The sequence below is a fragment of the Lepidochelys olivacea genome (genome assembly GCF_965140295.1).
Source record: "Lepidochelys olivacea isolate rLepOli2 genome assembly, chromosome: 10".
Lineage (NCBI taxonomy): Eukaryota > Metazoa > Chordata > Testudines > Cheloniidae > Lepidochelys > Lepidochelys olivacea.
Window position 1 is genome coordinate 7807817 of NC_140420.1, and position 19094 is coordinate 7826910.

A 19094-nucleotide genomic window follows, 5' to 3' on the forward strand; every position below is an offset into this window, starting at 1 on the left:
CTGAGCACACTTAATGGGGACAGGGAGGAGAGATCGGTGCAGCCATGGAGAGACTCATTCCAGCTGCTAATCCAGAGGTTGCTGCCCTCCACTCAGTCTCCATCACAACCACTCCAGCTCGGGGCCACACGCGCATTTTCCACATTAGCTGTGTCTTGCCAGAGCCTTCAACTCACATCGCGATCACCACTGCATCGCGGCAGAAAGGCTCTGAGCCATGGTCCCCGGGAGGCTGGGAGCACGAGCAGCGAGTTAGCGCAGTAACCTCTCGCCGCTGGCAAACCCCGAGTTCTACTCTGGGCTATGTCCTGACCTACTCCCCCATTTTCACACATGACGCTTTCCCCTACATCCTGCAGAGGGTTAAAGCTGGCGGTGCTGGGGAGGGAGAGAGGGGAAACTTCTGAAGGGCTCTGGGATTATTTTTCAGCTTCAGTGCCTACGGGGTTGGTCTGACTTTACCTTCACATCTGCAAATGTGGTTAAAAGTTTGTTGATCCTATTTTTAGAGCCTTTCACCACATGCAATTTCTCCACCGTGAGACAGGAAATGCTGATGAGGTCGTTCAAAATGTAGCTTATTTCTCCTCTCCAAATGGTCTCTGAACTGGTTCGATCGGTTCATTATTGCAACATTCTCTTGGCCTCCCTCCCGTTGCTAGCACCCCTCGTCCCGCCCCCGCCCTTTTAAAATTTTTTTTGTTTTAATTCAAAAACGTGGTGCCAGCGGAGGTGAAGGGACTCTGCCCGGCCTGCCCTGGTAAGGTGTGAGCTCAGCGAGGTACAGTGTAAAGTTTCACACTGCCAGAATCTGTCCGCCGTGAATAACGGAGCCAATGTTAGGGAGCCACGTCATGGCGCAGACAAAAAAAACGTGCTCGGAACATGAGCGCGAGATCACACTGGGAGCTAAGCTGAGACCACCCAACCCAGTTCAAAGGACTCCAGCCAAGTGTCTAAAGGTGGAGAGATCCTGCCTCCCGGAAGCCGTTTAAGGTCTTGCCCACTCTGGGAGCTGCAGTCCTACTTAAACACAGCAGCTGCGAGCAGGCCTCTAGCATGGTTTCCCTGACCACTGCAGACAGGAACTTCTTTTTATTGGAGAACCTGTCTAGCCAACCCACACGCCAGATGATCTGCCATGGTTCTAACGCTGTTCTCAGGCCAAAACTCCCTGTCCATGGTGGTCAAGGAAACCGTCATGGAACTGTGTTTAACCAAGCATGAGGCTGCTCTGAGTGTGCAGATGGAGGTAGAGTAACCTACAGCAGAGGTTCTCTGCTTTTTCCAAGTTACAAAGGGAAAAGTGGCAGGATTCCCATCCCAGCTAGCCACACAGGAAGGCTAGACCTCCAGGTTGAGAACCCATCTACTGGCTAAAGCAGAGGACTTGGAGTCATAGGTGCCAACTCCGTGGGTGCTCCGGGGCTGGAGAACCCACGGGGAAAAATTGGTGGGTGCTCTGCACCCACTGGCCGCCAAGCTCCCCGCCCCGCATCACCTCACCTCCGCCTCCTCCCCTGAGCGTGCCACTTCCCCGCTTCTCCTCCCAGTGCTTGCCACTGCGAAACAGCTGTTTTGTGGCATAACAAGCTCTGGGAGGGAGTGGGAACGCGGCACGCTCAGGGGAAGAGGCGGGGCCGGGGTGGAGATTTGTGAAAGGGGTTGGAATGGGGGCGGGGCAGGAGGGGGCGGGACAGGGGTGGAGTCGGGGCGGGGGGGGGGTCGAGCTCCCACCGGCAGCAGCAGAAGTCGGCACCTATGCTTGGAGTCAGGTGTCTATCAATGACTCCGGCGCCGGCTCACAGTATAACATTATGCAAATCATTTAATCTCCCTGTGCCTCAGTTTACCTATCTGTAACATGAAGAGACTACTAATTTACCTTTGTCTAGCTCTTTGAGATTCTCCGATGCGAGGTGCTAGCTGGGCCAGATCCTGCAAGGCACTCAGGTCCAGGTCCTCCCAGTTATTTAGGCTTTTTAGCTTCTATAGAAATCAGTGGGAGCTGGGCTCCTAAGTCCCTTTGTGGGTCTGGCCCTCAGTGCCTCTTGAAAGGAGCTGAGCGTGCTCAGCTTACATGGAATGACTCGGCTCTAGAAGGGCAAAGGCCAAGTTCTGCAGCCTTCCATCGGCCCAAGCTCACGCTGGCATCAGTGGGCAATTGTCTTGATTAAGGATTGCATAATTCGGCCCTGCTTTCATAGTACTACTGTCGTTAATAATAAATGATTCCCAGTAGAAACTGAGAGCCCGCCTGCCGTCCGTACTCCCTTCTGCTGCCTTTCACAGCCCTGTCTCCCCCATGCCTGGCTCTGCACCATCTCGACAGATAGCAAACAAGGCTCATGCTATATGGTATAGTACCTGCTGTTTGAATGTCAACACCTCATTTGTATGTCTTGATTGGCCCTTATCAGCCATGCTGTGCTACACCTGATTGCTGGCTGTCATCAAGGGGTGTCGTGGCAGCCTTCAGATGATAATTTTATTTAATTGGCCCTCCATTCAAAGCAAAAAAAAAAAAACCAACAAAAACAAAAGAAAAAACCCAACCCTTTGTTTTGAAACATTAAAAGACAGCACGTTAATAATAATAATGCTAATACATAGGCTGGTATGTCGGGAACCCATCAGTGCGGCTGGGGGAGGAAATCCTTTTCCGCAGCCTCGTTAGGGAATGGCTGGCTAACAGCAATGGCTGTACCCTCCCATGAGTTATGAGATCGTTTGCCCACCTGTGAATTCAATAAATTCCCTCTCCCTCCCGGACCATTACGCAGCTCTCCGTTTATGTCATGCTTGCCTGTGCCTCTTCCCTCTCACGTTCTAGCAAGTCACTGAGGCTGAAATTTCAATTAAGGAAGAGAAATAATTACCCATCGCTCCATATTTTCCTCTAAAATGGTAGCCAATGCCAGTAAACCAAGTCATCACTTCCTGTTGCATCCTGGCATGTAAGAAGGGGCTGGTACGCGTGACATTTACAGGGAGATTTCCAGTCTACAGGCTCCTTGCCAGCGGTGACCACTTTAAAAATAAAGGAAACAAGAGGGGGCAGAGCTATCTGGCTGTGGGAGGCACTTGGAAAAAGAAGGACGTTTACTCTCTTTGAAAGAGCAGGAACAGCCTGAGCCAGAGTCCCCGTCTTCCCACCATTCCCACCACTTAAACTCGCCTTCTTCCTTGTTCCTGCCGCCTACGCCATAAGTTACCCCTTTGGTCCCCTTGTCACAATCTCCCCAACTGCAGACTCCCACTGTTCTCACTGTAGTGGACCCTTTGTTCTGTGTCAGAGGCTCTCCGCTCATCTGAATGGCACTGCACATGGAGTTTTCTATAGCCCCATGGCAGAATTACTCAAAGACACAGTCCCCAGGAGGCTGGGAGCATGGGCAATGGGTTAGCACCCGGGCCTTTCCCGTCTGAACACCCTGAGTTCTATGCCTGGGCTAGGTCACAAGTGATAACGAGTTGGCTGTTCTGATCTTAGTCCCTATTTATTCACATCAGGGAATCTTCACACAATTTCTGCTCATGAAAACGGGAATTGTAGGGGGTTGCTGAAGGTCAAGATTGAGATGCACTGGCAGAGCCCACTGTGGCTTTCAGGATTAGAGGCTCAGGGATGCTGCAGATTAGGATTGAGGCAGAGTAACAGCGCTTTGGGAGGATGCGGGGTCAGATTAACAAGGGCTGTCACAGGTCAGGACGGAGATGCACTGGCCAAGGTGGGAGTCGTATGTGAGGGGGAGACTCAGGCCAATGTGATTATCTGAAGAACTTTGTATTCACTCACCAACGTGTGTTCCCTGGAACGTGTTATACTGCAGAATGTTTTGCAGGAGCAAGAAATGAGGGACACCAAGAACAGGACAAGGCGGGCCTTGGGGAAGCTCCTCAGATCTTTTCTAACGGGTGCAAACCCCATCAGTCAGGATGGCTCATATCCCAGAATTTCTTTTAACATTTCCCCACAGTTGAGACCTTGTAGCATACAAATGTACTTGTTGTACTTTAGAAACAGACTGCACACAGCTTCAGTCTCCCACATAACAAGCATTGTGGTAGGACCGCACAACCATCTACCGAAGTGAAATGTTCCTCTAGGAACTGAGCGGCTGAACATGAGCTCCCAGTGTGATTCTTGGATGCATAAACAGGGACTCTCAAGTAGGGACTGGTTATTTTACCTCTGTATTTAGCACTGGGGCAACCATTGCTGGAATACTGTGTCCAGTTCTGACATCCACCATTCAAGAAGGATGTTGAAAAACTGGAGAGGATTCAGAGAAGCGCCACAAGAATGATTAGAGGATTAGAAAACCTGCCTTACAGTGGTAGACCTAAGGAGCTCAATCTATAGCTTAATGAAGAGAAGGTTTATGGGCGACCTGATCACAGTCCTTGGTTAAACAATCGCAAAAAAAATAGTTACTAACCTTTTCATAACTGTTGTTCTTCAGGATGTGTCGGACATGTCCATTCCAGTGTAGGTGTGCGCACCCCAAGCACAGTTGCCAGGATTTTTCCCCCTAATGGCATCCATTGTATCAACTCCAGCACCCTCTGATGCCGCACACTCATAGCGCCAATATAAAGGGCCCTGCCAACCCTGCTGCCCTTCAGTTTCTTCTTGCCAACTGCCTCTGAAAAGAGGAGACGGAGGGTGGGTTTTGGAATGGATATGTCGTGTGCAACACATCTCGAAGAACAACAGTTATGCAAAGGCTAGTGACCGTCTTCTTCGAGGGCTTATACTTGTCCAGTCCAATGGAGGTCACTCACAAGCAGTGGTCCAGGAAGTGGGTTCAGAGTTCAAGGACATGCTGACAGCAAGGCTGTGCAGCCGAAACCGGCCTTGTCTCTACCCTGCTGTGTAATGGCATAGTGAGTTGTGGATGGGTGAATCGAAGACCAGGTTGCTGCTCTGCAGATGTCCTGAATCGGGACTTGTGCTAGGAAAGAGGCAGAGGAGGAGGCCTGAGACCTGGCGGAGTGAGCCGTTAGATTAGCTGGGATGCTCGCAGGTTTGTAACATGCCCGGATACAAGAAGTAAGCCATGATGAGATTCTTTGTGCCGAGCTGGGGAGACCTTTCGTTCTTTCCACTACTGCTAGGAACAGCTGAGTGGATCTGCAGGAAGGTCTGGTTCTTCATCAGTAGAAAGCCAGGGCCTGCCTAACATTCAACGAATGGAGGCGCTGCTCCTCTCTAGTTGCCTGCGGTTTAGGGTAGAATACTGGCAGCGAGACTGCTTGGCTGCAGTGGAATTGTGAGACCACCTTTGGGAGGAATGACGGGTGAGGTGGTAACTGGACTTTGCCCTTGAAGAACACCATATGTGGGGGCTGGCCGAAGCGAAGACTACCAGGAAGGCCACTTTCCAGGAAAGGCGTAACAGTGAACACGTTGCTAGTGGCTCGACCAGGGACCCCGTACGCTTTGCCAGGACAAGGTTCAGGTGGGGGAATGGGATCTCTAACTTGCTGGTACACTCTCTCCAGTCCTTTGAGAAAAAAACACTTGGAGAAAGGTTTCAGAGTAGCAGCCGTGTTAGTCTGTATGCGCAAAAAGGAAAGGAGCCTTGGAAATGGAAAGGAGGAAGCACCTTAGAGACTAACACATTTATTTGAGCATAAGCTTTCATGAGCTACAGCTCACTTCATCGGATGCATTCAGTGGAGAAAGACTGCCTGAGCAATGTGGGATTCTAGCAACCGTCACAGGAGGTAAGAAGGAACTGAAGGGGAGCGGCCCTTTATACTGGCTCTATGAGCATGCGACCCCACAGGGGGCGCTGGAGGTGACCCAGCGGATACCACTAGGGGAAAAAAAATCCTGGCAACTGTGCTCGGGATGCGCACAGACCTACACTGGAATGGACATGTGCAAGCACTTGAAGAAGAACAAAGAGTAACTATTAACGGAATGCTGTCGGACTGGAGGGAGGCCTCAGGTGGGGTTCCACAGGGATCTGTTCTGGGTCCGGTGTCATTTAACATCTTTATTGATGACCTGGATATAGGAAGAGAGAGCATCCTGAACAAATCTGCAGATGACACAAAGCTGGGGGGAGGAAGGGAGCATTACCAACACTTTGGAGGATAGAGATAAAATTCAGGGGGATCTTGATAAATTGAAGAACTGGGCTATAAACAACAAAATGAAATTCAACAAAGACAAATGGAAGGAGATACACTTAGGGAAGAAAAACCAACGGCACAAATACAGAAGGGGGGGAAACTGGCTTGGCAGTAGCACTGCTGAGAAGGATCTGGGAGTTGTAGTGGATCACAACCTTAACATGAGTCAGCAACGTGATGCTGTTGCAAAAAAAAAAAAAAGAAAAGAAAAAGAAAAGAAAAGAAAAGAAAAGAAAAAAAGAGCAAATACAATTTTGGGTTGCATTAACAGAGGCATGGCATACAAGTCAGGGGAGGCAATAGTACCGTTCTACTCAGCATTGGTTAGGCCTCAGCTGGAGGACTTTGTCCAATTTTTGGTCACCAATGTATAAAAAGGATATAGAAAAACTGGAAAGGATCCAGAGGCGAGCAACAAAGATGATGGAAGGGATGGAATGCAAGCCATACAAGCAAAAGCTGAAGGAACTGGGTATGTTTAGTGTGGAAAAGAGGAGATTAAGGGGGGGGAAGACGTGATAGCAGTCTTCCAATACTTGAAAGGCTGCCATAACAAAGATGGAGTAAAGCTGTTCTCTCTTGCCACAGAAGGCAGGGCAAGAGGCAATGGGTTCAAACTACAGCATGGCAGATTTAGATGAAAGCTCAGGAAAAACGTCCTAACTAAGAACACTAGGACAACGGAACAGACTGCCTAGGGAGGGTGTGGATGCTCCTTCACTGCAGGTTTTCAGAAAGAGGCTGGAGCCATCTGTCTTTGATGGTTTAGACACAACAAATCCTGCATCCTGGCAGGGGATTAGACTAGATGACTTTTGGGTCCCCGCTAACCCTATGATTCCAAGTATCTACCTGAGGAACAAATATTTCCTAATGGGCTCTTCCATCTAGCAGAGAAAGGGAGCTGGAAGATGAAGCTACACCAAGTCAGACTGGAAAAAAGGTGTCAAGTTTTCACAGTGAGAGTAATTAACTATTGGAACAATTTACCAAGGGTCATGGTAGCTTCTCCATCACTGGCAACTCTTAAATCAAGATGGGATCTGCTCTAAGAATTATTTTGGGGAAGTTTTATGGCCTGCGTTATGCAGCAGGTCAGACTGGATGGTCTCTTCTGACTTTGGAATCTATGAAGCTATAACAAAACCCCGCAAAACTCTCCCCTATGGAAAACTATTGCCACGGTGGAGGAATACTGGAAACAGCTGTAATTGGCCCCACCACACATTCTTTTTTTCTCTTCTAAACTACTACATGTCCCTACACCAAAAGACCTACCGCCGCCAAAAAAAAACTACACACCCAGGTAACCTAAGCTGTACAGTGTGCGTACAGAAGAGGACTAGAAAGAAGCCCCATATGACGATCTTTATTTTTAATCACACAGAGAGTCACACGGAACCGTTGTTCCAGCAACACTGGCCCTGATTCTCATCACGCTGACATCAAAACTGCAACGGCACAGGACCCAGCACTGAAAAAGCAATTAACACGAACTGGCTAAGCCCACATACTGTGATGACGCTCTAGACACACGACAGACAGATCGATATGGATATGTTAGTGCCTGGCAACGTCACTGAAATCTGCCTGTGACATCCTGTACTACAGTAGCTGTTACCCGAGTGAATAATAATCACGCTTTGCACTTCTACATCTGAGGATCTCAACATGATTTGCAAATATTCACGTTGCCACACTATCATCTCAGTATCGCCAACCCCAAGCCTTCAAAAATCGTGAGTCAGGCCCAAAGCCAAAGGACAAGATTGGCTCAAAAATCGTGAGATTTTATTAAACTATAATACATGTTGTGTTCTTTTTATTTGTCTTCTGTTTTTTCCAGCTCTTGGGGTTTTCCACCTTTTTCCTGCAACCTTAAAGGCTAGAAAAATTTTTTTAAATGAAAGCTGAGATGCTAATGTAATCACCCGACTCCAGAAGCTGGGAATTTAATAAAAACATTGTGAGATATCATAAGACAGCAATAAAGTCATGACAGTTGGCAACACTTTTAAGGACTATGATGCAGATTATCCCCCATTTTACAGCCAGGAAAACTGAAGCACAGAACGGTTAAGTAATTTGCCCAAGACCACCCAAAAAATTTCTGTGGGAAAGTCAGGCACTGTACGTAGGGCTCCTGGCTGCTCTAAACCACATCATCATCCTTCTTCCCTGGGAAGAGAGAGCAAGGAGAGACCACAAGTCTCTAAGGAATTCCTGCAATGTTAGACCCCAGCCTGGGACTTCATGGCTCACAGTCGCCAGAGTTATTTTGCAACCGATTCCGTGTGCATTATGTGTACTGCATATGCGTTCAAAATTATAATACAGTGGCTTTTAAAACCCCATCTAAATGCAAATCTAATTAAGTTTTCCCTTGTCTGTTTGGCCAGCCAAACTGCAGAAACTAGTTTAACCAAAACACTGTTTGACTGAGTTTAAATACGGTTCCTTAACACCAGTTAAAACGTGTAGGAGACCTAAATTACATGGCAGCCGCAGCGCACAGCCATTCATGTCCCTACAAATAGATACGTTCCTTTCCTTACCACTGCAGCTAAGTGGAGCACAGTCTTTACGCCCCCCCTTCAAATGATAATTTATGACCCCTGACCCACTTACCCCTTCTAAATCAACCTGATCAATAGAGAAATCAGACAATCCTTTTAAGGAAAGAGCCCATCTGATCCTTCCAGCTAATGATCTCTGCTCTTCTTACGGCTGTTTGCAGATATGTGGCATAGGCTGCTGAGGAGGGGGAAAAGGAAACGGTTCTGAAAGCCATAGGGCCAAATGCACCTCTCATTTACACCCAAAGTAAACTGGAAATGACGCCACTGAAATCAATTGAATCATTTCTGATTTACATGGGTGTAACTGAGAGGAGAAACTAGCCGATTCCTTCATGAAAATGAGCACATAAGCTCCTCTCCCTGATCTATGAGGTGCTGTTCTGAACACTCCTGCAAACCTTATCTCAAATGCCAACTGCTGAGCCGCAGATTGCCTGAAAACGTTTGCTCCTAAAATCTGCCTCCTAATCAATCTCTCAGTCCCTCCTGCAAACAGTTGTGAACTTTCCCTTCCAGGACCCACAAATGTCTCTTATCTTGGGCTCATTCATCCCTGCTCCTCCTGCAAATTGAAATCTCTCCTGATGGCTTTGCATCATGTCCCCTTGCAAAGAAAACCCAGCAAAACAAAAACAAACCAGCATCAACAGAATCCCGTCACCAGCTGGGCTGCAGCTCTTGGTGTCTACAGCTGCACCTTAAAGACCTCCCAGAGGGCCTGGCACTACGACTTTCTGCTTTGGATTTTATACAGGGAGATCTAACAGGAGAGCATCTCTTTCAAAGTAAGACCATTGGTATGCTATGTCCTCACAGCCCAAGTGACAGTAACTGCAAACCCTGTTCCCTCCTGGGACCCTTTTATATCTCTTTGTCTCTTTACCAAAAGGTTACAAGAACATCTACATTCTGCCCACATATTAACTAAGGCGGTTTGTTAAAGGGGAAAAAAAATGTACAGTGCAATACATCCACTTCAGAACATTAAAAAAAAAAAAGGAAATTTACACAACAGAGCCTCTGTATGACTTCACTGTCCACCCTGATGTTTATATTTAAGGAGTAGGGTTAACCAGCTAATATGGAAGCATCACAGAACTCTTTACATCTTCACAGTAAATCAGCTCCTGAAACGACTGCACTGAGTATGGCCCCTACTTCTTTACATGCATGGGGTTTTTTTACATTTATTGCACAGCTAGGAAACCAGCCAGAGGAATTTTCCCCCCCTCTTTCTATTGAATACATACTCCATCCATTTCTCTGCCCGAGGTGTTCGGGTAGGGATTTCACTTATAATGCAGGCAATATATACAACCACAGGAGAGCCCAGTTAATCTGTGAACCTCCTATAATTCATCTCTCAAATGCTGGAAATGGAGCTTGAACCTGGTGGGTGCTGGGTACTCATTCAGCGTTTGATTCGGCACCATTGAAGTCAGTGGGGGTTTGCCATGCACTTAAATGGGAACTTGTCCCTATCCCCTCCGCAAGAATCACTCCTGCAAGGTGCTAAAGGCTCTCAATCCTTACTGAAATCAGCTGGAGTTGAGGGAGTGATGCAGCATTCAGTATCTCTCAGGATTGAGCGCAGAATGTACATTCAGAGCCCAAGCCACTACTGACTTGACCTAAATCCTGCCCCTAGTTTCAATGGGGTATACAGCTCTTCACTTCCTGTTTTGTTTAGCAGTGTTGTCATGAGCTTTTAAACGGTGTCTGTTTCCACTCAAGAAGCAGATGCATTTAAGCAGTGGGGTAACTGTCTCTTGCACGTGAAAAGTTTCTGAAGTGGTGGCCTTTTGGTGTGAAAGGCGCTGTATAAAAGTTACAGCAGCATTCAGCCAAAGGAAACAGGCACGTTCACAAAATCCTACAGGGTATCACTTTGCTGTACTATATCCTGCGTGCCCAAGGAGCAAAGATAAAGGGAGGGAAGATGTTTCTACAGTATTATTACAGGACTAGCTTAATTTTCATATGGAACATCAATAAAACCGCTTAAATGCCTCACTTTGGCCTCTATTGCGATGAATCTATGATTCCTTAGTCCTTTGCTTTGCTTCTTAGATTGTAACCTCTCTGGGTCAGGGCACTTTGTATGTGTTTGTACAGTACCTGGCACAACGCGGCCCCCATCCTCACTGGGGCCTCACAGCACTGCTGCAATAGAACAATAATAACAAACGGCCCCAACGCACAGAAAAGGTATCTACAACAACCCGTATCGAACTGCAGCCATTATACCCTTTCTCTGGCTTTAGAAGGGAGATGACTCTATCGGGCCATGTTATTAACATCGCAGGGGAAATTTTTTTCCTCACTACCAAGTAGGTGCCCAGACTGATTTCAAGTAGATCTATCTCTACACTCCTACTGAAGCCTCCTCACTTAACTCTAATTTACACCCCGAACTCCAAAATCCAGCGTCATCATATCTGAGCCGGACCAGACTGGATCCTTTCATGGGCATCAGTTCTGCAAGGCCTTCATTTCTCTTTTCCTTCTCTTTCAGTGATTGCTTTATTTCTCCCTACTTTCTTTCCTCTTCTCTTGGTCTTCTCCCTTTGCCTGTATCTTCACTTATCTCTTGTCCCATTTTCTCTTCATCTCCTTGCTTGGTTTCACTTCACTCCCCCCCCCCCCACATTAGTCCTTGCTCAGAAGCCAGATAACAGATAGAGAGGGTGCTAACACCAAACAGTCTTAAAATCTTACACAACATAATACAGGGCAGGACTGTTCTGTGGATATCACAATAGTCACAGTGAATTACAAGGTATTAGAGGACTCTACTGTTGTGTATCTCATCTAGAAATAGTCATGGTGAAGGACATGGAATTATAGGACTATACGTTTCTCAGGTGCATACAGCAACAGTCCTGGTGACGGGCCATAGTATTACAGACTATACTGTTCTAGAGATCATCTAGCAATAGTCATGGTGAAGGACATGGTTTTATAGGACTATGCAGTTCTGTAACTTATATCGTAACAGCCATGGTGAAGGTCACACTCTTTGGTGAATACAGTTTCCTGTGGCCCATATCTCAACAGTCATGGGGAGGGATACAGTATTACAGGATTAAATCATGACCCTCCCCCCATCACAGCAATAAGCCAGGTATTAGCCAGTCAATAGGCAGAACCATTTTTAAAACAATTATTCTTGTCTGCTGAATGTAGCGTTAAATTTTCATTTGCATGAATGCCTTGTCTACACGGGGACCTGGACTGGAATAGCTCTTTCAGATCAGCTCCCCATTCTGGACAGAAGTGACTTTTATTCTGGAATAGAGTCCACATGCGGCCCTACAGGGAGCTATTCCGGAATAGCTTATTCCGCCATAGGGATTCTGGCCAATTTCCCTTTGTAGATAAGGCCTAAGGGCACTGCCCTGCCAATGGAATTTACACTCACTTTAAGGCCCCTTTACACTACCAGAGTAATGGAAAGGGGCTGTTGTTTAAAATACATGACAATTGTGTGTACATGACAGTTGTGTGTATATACATCTCCTCACTGTATTTTCCACTGAATGCATCCGATGAAGTGAGCTGTAGCTCACGAAAGTTTATGCTCAAATAAATTTGTGAGTCTCTGAGGTGCCACAAGTCCTCCTTTTCTTTTTGCGAATACAGACTAACACGGCTGCTACTCTGAAACCTGACAATTGGGCGCACAATATTTAAACTTTTCCCAATATCCAATAGCTGGGACTACACAAACACAGGTAGTGAGAGCAACAGCAAGTTCTAGCCATTACCGTAAATGCAGCAAAAAAAGGTATCCCCTGGTGAGACATCAAGCAGTGACTAACAATGGAAATGCAATTAAAGAGAAGGAAACAAAGTCTGACTCTAAGAAAGTAAAAAATAACCCCCAAAACTTAAGGGTTTTTCTTGAAGATGATATTCCAAATTAAAATGAAACCAGCCCTGTTTTCTGAGCGTAAAACCTGGGGCTAACCAGAGTTTAGCCTCTTTGCACCAGGACTGAATTTGAACCACATTTAAAAGGCATGCCCCTACACTCCTGAAAAAAACAAAACTCCCATTGAACTCAATGGGAGTTCTTTTTGCATCAGGACTGGAGGGTTAGGTCCAGGTCCCTTAATGTAACACATACACACACACACGATTTTTGCTTTGCCCTGCCACTTGGGTATAATGCAGCCACCACAAATGGATCTGAATAACTCTTGTTTCAAATAAGGCAGTACTTCAGCATATTCCTACATACCAAACCCTACACAGTAAGCCAAATTAATCTCCAATGTATCTCCACTGACTTCAACAGAAGGATTTGGCTCGTTCTTTAAATATAACTATGTATAATCTTTTTATATATAACCAAATGCAACTAAAGGATAGATCTATAGATATCTATCTTTTGGTAGTATTTTAATATGGCACCATGCGTTTTTTATTTCTTTTATGCTTGTGATTAGATTAAATAGATAGATAATCTATCTATTTTCTATATCCATCCATCTAGGTATATGATAAGAATTTGTCCACTCCCGAACTTCTTGTAGGCAAGTGGGATATAAGCAAGAATGTCTCAATCAAGACATAATCATTTTAATTAGTGGGTGGATCATTTTCTGGGCTGATCTCCTTGGGGACAACAAAAAGGAAAGAATCTCCTTTAAGATTTCCATTTGCCTTGCTGCTCTGGTCCTCCCCTTTCCACTAGGGTATCTTCAATCTCGAACGCTGCATAAAAGGAAAAACTCCTTGATATTTTGCCTTGACTTTTGCTAAGGCTGGGACACATCAGAGGGACCTGAGGTTTTGGGTTTTTTTTAAACGTTCAAGATCACCTTTTCCATGGGGCAGGGGGGTGTAGAGAGCAGAAAGGAGAAACATTTTTTCCCCAGCTGTGATGCAAAGGCTGTTGACACCTTCCTTGCAGCCTGGCTGTTCCCCAAGGGCAGGTAGTTGAAAGGTTCACCTACATCAAGTCATAAGTAATGCAGCAGGAAGCTCAAGCATATTGCAGGCAGGGAGCACACATAACTAGGGTCCAGCATCACATCCTTCGCAATTGCTGCTTATCCTGCATCCTCCTCCTATTCCAGGGGTCCGGAGTATAAGACAACATCTCTCTCTCTTTAAGTGAAAGTGTGATGCGGGAACTTCACAGGCACGGACTGACTGTAATTACTGCCTGCCTGCTGCAAAGGCTCGCTCTTCCCTTCCCACTCTTCTCACTTGTTTTCTTCTGTGAAGCAGAGTGCAAGCCTTCAGAGAGTACTGCTGCTGGAAAAGATTGGGACTGACAGAACATCAAGATTCCACTGGCTTTTAGTGATCACTTTCATGGGGGTGGGAGGGAAGGCAGGGAGAGCAGTGTATGTCCTGGTCCAGTGCCAGAAGCTTGGCTACCTCCAACGCCCCTCTCCCTGTTTCAACCAGGAAGATGCACTTAAACCACAAGAAGCCTTCTCCTCTCGGCCTCAGCCTGCTTGTGCTTTTCTGACGCGCTCAAGACGCTAGGGGAGGCGAGCGAGTGGAAAGTAGCAAAAGGGGAAATTATTCTTCTTGTCCAAACAGTCTGCCCTTCTGTGGGATTTTCCTCAAAAGTTCTCAAAGGGTTTGACAAACGTGTATTGCTGACCTCAGGCCAAATTAGGTGCTACAATGCCCATTTGACAGATGGGGAAACTGAGATACAGAGCGACCAAACAAGTAGCTCAAGATCACCCAGAGAGTCAGTGGCCAGGCCAGGAACAGAAGGCATGAGTTTAGACGCCTCCTCTCCCTGCATTAACCATAAGAGACACTGGGGCCAAACTCTGGACTCATTAAAGTCAACAGGAGTTTAGCCATTGACTCAAATTTGGCCTTAATCAGAAGACAATCAAAAGCTGAAGAGCTGTTGAAGGACAAGTTCTCGTAGCTCACATGCCTACACAATCCCCCCAGGCGACGTCAGGCAGGTGCCCAACGAGAGGTTTTCCTATACTGGAGATCAATAGGGATGACACAAAAGTGGAGTTCCTGCTTATGTGTCAAAGGCCGATCAAATGCTCTGCTAGCCTCTTCCCCTCCAGGACAGAACCAGCACCTTCCCTCTTTATCTTACGTTCTAACAGCGAGAGGTTACAGCAGAGGATTGGGAGCCAGGACTCCTGGGTTCTCCTCGTGGCTCTGTCACTAGTTCAGTATGTGACCTTGGGCAAGTTTTTAACCCCTCTGAGCCTCAGCATACCCCCACCTACACAATGAGTAGAACTCTAATAGGGAGGCTGAGAGATTCAGGGAATGTCTACACATACAGCGCTGCAGTACATCTGGTGGAGATGCTCTAGGCTTACGGGAGTCAGCTCTCCTGTCGGCATCATAAAAGCCCCTCCGCGAGAGGCGGTAGCTACGTTGGTGGGGGAAGTGCTGTCCACACCGGCGTGTATATTGGTGTAACTTGTCTCTCTCGGAGGGGGTGGTTTATTCACACCCCTGAGCAACATAAGTTAAGCCGACATAAGCTGCAGTGTAAACATAGCTTTAGTCTTTGCCAAATGCTTTGAGATTGTCACATGACAGGCGCTAAGTGGTATTATTTTGTACAGCAGTGCCTGAAATTAAACCCAACTCCACAACTGTGACACCCTGTAATGGAAGGACAGGAACCAATGATATAGAATCTGCAGCTTCTGATGCATCACTGTCCATGTCAATATGCAATTTTTTAAGTGAGCCAAAGTCTAGGTTAACTGCTTTCCCTTCATTCTAAACCTACTTATCAATGGTATTCCTAAGGCAGCATTTATGGATCAACCTTTCCCCTTCTCCCTGTATTATGTAAGTCTGCAGCCTTGCAAATTGCAAATACCACAGAACAAGAGCCCACTGCTCTCCTGATTTTTAAATCTACATCTTAATTGTAGCTGCAAAAGGTTTCTAGCAGTGGGAGAGGAACAAAAGCGGAGTGAGCCAGTAGGGCTTAAGAACTGGCACACCTAGCAGCCTTATCAGGCAAGCCCCTCTGCCACACAAAACCCGACCAGCCTAGTAATTGCGTTCTGCATTGCTGCTCAGGAGATGCCAGTTCAGCTCCCAGACCTGACCTCGTTTTTACCCAGAGTGGCAAAGGGGATGCAAATGCTACGGAGACTCAGTAGCAACCTCTGGCTGATTAAGGAGCAGCATTACTAGGCATCTTAGGGGATCCCGTTGTACACTCCTCGTTGGCCAAGTTGGCTGCCAAGCAGTGCCTGGGTGAGGGACACCAGGAGCACGGGGGGAAAGGACAGAATCACACCGGCGTGACAAGGATACTCTCAGAAGACCCCTTAAATTAATCCAAACAAATGTATGACCACTCAGCAAAAGAGATCCTGCATGTGCTCACAGCAAGGACAGGAGTGGTGGCTATGGTTCTTCAAGGGGCCCGCCAATCCCCTACAGACAACTCCCCCAAAAAGGGGCAGATATTATTATATGGGAGGAAGAGATCACAGTGAGAAAGGAAACAGTGAACTGAGTCCTACATTATGGGCTAGCTCCTCTCTCTCCTCCCCTCCCGCCCCCGCTCCAGCTGTGACTGAGCTCTGCTCAGTGCAGAACCTGAGAAGGGGGCAAAGGTGGCTGTACCCCAACTTTTTGCCCCCACTTCCAATCCTGGGGCTGGCCCAGGGCCAGTTTGGCTGTTGACACAACTTTAGAGCAGTCTCAGGGCTGCTACAGTTTGCTTGCAGGTGGAATAGCCCCGGGACGGCGGCACAACTCCAGCCTCACTCCCATTCCCCAGTCGCACCCCGACATGCCTCCCATGCTGGCAGTTGGCCATGCCAGCTCTAAGCCACTGGTGAATTCCTGAATGCAAGGGGAATCCTCAGCTGGCTTAGGAGTACTTTAAGTCTGCTTTGCACTGCTCCCCTGGGGAAAAGCAGACTTGGTGAGGCTGCGGATCCGACCCTATGTGCCCAATAGAAGCTTTGCTCCTACTTGGGTCCCAGCTCCTACAGTCCCCTAGGCACAGCAGTAGAGGCAAGGCTGTGGGCATATAGCTGGTGTACGTGTCAATTTCCCTCTTGAGTCGCATCATAGTTACCCTGACCTCAGTGACGATACTCTGTATTTACACCACTATAACTGAGATCAGAACCTGGCCCTAAGTGTCCCACGCAGCCCGAAGGATACTCAGACACGGGGGCGGGGAGGAGGGAAGGGGGAGAAAGAGAGAGCCTAATTTTAACCCTTTGAATCCCAGAGGTATTTTACCAGGGGGGGTCTCTTAGCTGAACGTGGTGCGTCAATCAGAAAACACCAAGCCTACCCAGACTGCAGATTGCCTGCATACTTGGGCCACTTACACTGCGGAGATGCCCTGGCTGTGTACAGGGGCAGCTTGCCTGCCAGGGGTCAAAGTGGGGGGGTTTAAAAATAGCACGTCTCTCTCACACACCAAAAGAAAACCCCAACCCAGACTGAGGCAGGAACAACAAAAGCAGTGATCAGTAAAGACTATCCCAAGAGGCTGTAAGTTCTTCAATTAGAGCTCTCATTATAGGCCTGGAAACTCCACTCTCTTCTGTACAGCTAACACACTTTTATTTTCTCCTTTTAAAGAAAAAAGGGGGGAGGCGAAAGAGGAGGAACGCTGCATCTTTAATGCAGCAGACAGGTCTGCTGAGATTCACTTGGGCTCTTATTTTGACTTTCATCTAAAAGAGCTGCCCTGGGAATCCATTAAGTCCAATTTAAATCGACTCTCCGCCCCCCTGCTTTCTCCCCGCCCTGCTCACACCCCCTCCCCCCCCAGACTCTGCTCCCCTTGGAAACAAACAAATAAAACAAGCAAGGGGGGGCCAGGCAGAGCCTTGCAGGAATGGGTTTCTTTTATGTTGAAAGACGTGCTCCAAGGAGGTCACCCCTCCCAAGGCACTTAACAGATCTTTATTGCGGCACAAAAATAAAATCCAGGAGAACGGTGGCCACACTTGGATAAGGTCTCAGTATTAGTGTCTCAGCCACCACCTTTCTCTGCCTGATAAGGTTTCAAAGGTCAGGCTTGACAAAGCCCTGGCTGGGATGATTTAATTGGGGATGGGTCCTGCTTTTGAGCAGGGGTTTGGACTAGATGACCTCCAGAGGTCCCTTCCAACCCTGATATTCTATGATTCTAAAGTCCATGGGCTCATGCTATACTTTTGCTTCCTAATTTTCACATATGATTTCTCTCTCTTCTGGATTTTATTTATTTATTTATAATTACTGTGAGCTGGCTTTGTTACAATATCAGCTGGTAAAGTTTGAATGGATATGATTCCGTGTACCACTTCAGTTCGGTTTTCCTCTGCTAGCTCGACAGTTGCAAAAATCATTCTTTGCATTCCAAAAATCAAATTCCATTCCACGCAAACGCAAGCCCCCGTGAGCTGCTCCGTAATGATAGAGAATGGACAGCCCCCCTCGGCTGTCATGTACTACCCGGTCATTCAAGCACTGCTTCTGTAGTATAAACGCTTTTCCAACCCCCCGCGCCATACGCACACATTCTGCATTGCATCCTATTCATGTGTTTTCAATCATTGCCATTTCTTTATTTAAAACAAAAGCTCGCTCGCTCCGTCTCTCCCTCACACACATTCTGAAAAGTGAAATCTCTATAAGGGGGCTGTGAGTTGGTTGTTTGGGTTGTTTTTTTAATGACAATGGACGGTTTTTGTATAAATTTGCCATGGGAAAGGAGGAGCAGGAGAGCATGTGAAAGTCTCACGGAGGGGGTTTCCGAACACCCGGCCAGATGTGCAAATCCTGGGATTACTCATATCTCGGCTAGAACAATTTTTTCTGGCAGTCGCGCCTGATACACACCAAATCAACGAAAGACAACAAATCAAATCAGGGTTTGCACACAAAGACAACAGCAATGATTGTGGGACATTGGGGCTCATCAGTGTTGGAACTTTTTAAAGTAGAAAAACATGCACATGAATAACTCCAACACTAAACAAACCCTCCTTGACAGACCTCACTCCCATATTCATCTACAAACTCCAGCTTTTATTATTATTTCAACTTCCAAAAAGTGGGGGTTGAGACTAGCAAAATGAAGAAATCTCTGTCGTACACACACACACACACACACACACACACACACACAAATATTCGTATCTTTTGTTCAGACACCCGTTACCAATAAAGCCACTTGAAATTTGCAACAAATTCAACCCCCTTTTTTAATTATAGAAAAAAACAAACAAACCAAACCCCAAACACTGCAAGCAGGACACAGACAAACTCTGCGACGCCAGAAACGTACGGTGTAGCCTCAATTGGAAAGGGCAGCAAGTTACACGAGAGAAAAATAAATCAGGGGAAAGCGCTGCAAATTCCCAAAGAACGTTCTGCAGACCC

At 47.0% G+C, this 19094-nt stretch overlaps 1 protein-coding gene across 2 annotated transcripts in view; it reads right to left on the bottom strand.

Moving 5' to 3' along the window:
* The window catches only part of RAI1 (retinoic acid induced 1), a 133719-nt gene that overhangs the window by 64322 nt on the left and 50303 nt on the right, over positions 1 to 19094 (bottom strand). The gene's annotated exons all lie outside the window — the stretch shown is intronic.